This window comes from Glycine soja, chromosome 14 (assembly GCF_004193775.1).
Source record: "Glycine soja cultivar W05 chromosome 14, ASM419377v2, whole genome shotgun sequence".
Lineage (NCBI taxonomy): Eukaryota > Viridiplantae > Streptophyta > Magnoliopsida > Fabales > Fabaceae > Glycine > Glycine soja.
Window position 1 is genome coordinate 27,333,363 of NC_041015.1, and position 1,762 is coordinate 27,335,124.

Sequence of the window (1,762 nt, forward strand, 5' to 3'; positions counted from 1 at the left end):
ACCATGATGTAAAATTACATTGAGAAAGATATTTACCACAATGGTGTGACCAAAGGAGTTGCTTGAAAGTGTCATTGAAAGCATGCATGAAATCAACATAACATTGAATTGGGGTTTCACCCTTGAGCATTGGCAAAGTATCACACCCAAGTGATATATATTCATGGTTTCTTCTTCCCTATTGATCGGTATGTGCAAGATCGGGGTCATTATCAATCTCCTCCATAACCCATTTGGGCAAACATCTCCGTCCTTTGTTTTCCAATTTTTGTTTTTTCTCCTTATTCTCAATCTCAATCGTTGCTTTCAATCCTCCAATCACCATTTGACACGTCAATTCCCTCCGCCAATCCCACTTTCACGTTTTTTTTTTCAATAGAACCCACACCCTCCAATGCCCACCAACTTTCCAAGGTCCCATATGCATCACTCCATACCCACTTTAAATTGATAGCACGTTACACATGCACTTGCAAATGTCTTTTCATTTCTCCTACGCCTTGCAAAAAAAAGGGTGCTTGCATTTATGATTCCAAAATAAGGTTTGTAGAAAAAGGACCACGTTTTCATGTCATGTAGTACCTAAAATGTCTACTATATCAATCCTTAGGTTGGTAGCCCAACAACAATCGGTTTTATCGAAGCAATGTCACCTACACAAACCAATTGATGTTAAAAAAAACAAAATAAAAATTCCAAGCCCAATTCTCAAACTTTATGCCCTTTAAAATTGCACTCCAATTACTTTTGGTTCCTTTTTTCTTCTTGTTCCAGATCCTACTTTTGCAACCTCCTTGAAACCATGATTTGAATCCTCAACACCTCAAGGGCAAGGTGTTTTTGATGGGCCAAGGAATGATAGGGATGAGGAAATGGAACATTAGTGAGTTGGCATAATATAAGATGTTGTCCCCACCTTATCTGCCATCATCCTTTTTGTTTCCTTTTTCTGTCTGATGTTTCCTTTTTGTTTGTAATTTTGTTATTACAGAATTGATAATTTTGTTATGAGACTATCAACATCAGCATCCTGCGTGATGCTCTATATATTAATGCTTTGAAAGATGACAAACCATAAGAAGAAATATAGTTTCCTTTCCTTACCTTTTCTCTCCCCTAGTCCTCGAACTCTAGGAATCCTAACACCACCATCCATGTCACTCTAGAGGACGGTTTCAACTTCAAGTGTGTTGGCCTCATTAACGGCTAGATAAGATATGTGGAAGAGGAGTGGGACTCCATGGTGTCGGTTCCACTAATGTCCATGGTGAAGCAATGTCTGGCGGTTTAAACCACAAAAAAATGTGAATACCTATTAAACACTTAATCTAAACAATTTTGATAGTTTTAAGCTATTAAAAAAATAATCATAACAAAATGTGATTGCCACCTCATCATTTAACAAAAATGAAACTAAAAACATTGACGGAAAAAAGTGAAGGGATCAAGGCTTGCCAAATATTTATGTAAAGAGTAAAAACAAAAGTTAAAAAAGTTAAAAGATTAAAAATATATTTTATCCATAAAATAAAGATAATAATAATTTTTAGTCATCACTATATTTAATTAATTATTTTAAAATTTTAAAATACTAACCAAGTTAAGTATTCTAAATGAAAAATTAAAAAAAGATTAAAAAGATATATTTTAAAAACATAAATAACAATATAACTTAATATACTAAAAAGAAAAGTAAAACTTAACCGATTGGAAGTCACATTAAACCTTTTCATTTTGAATTTCAATTCATTGACAATTAGTT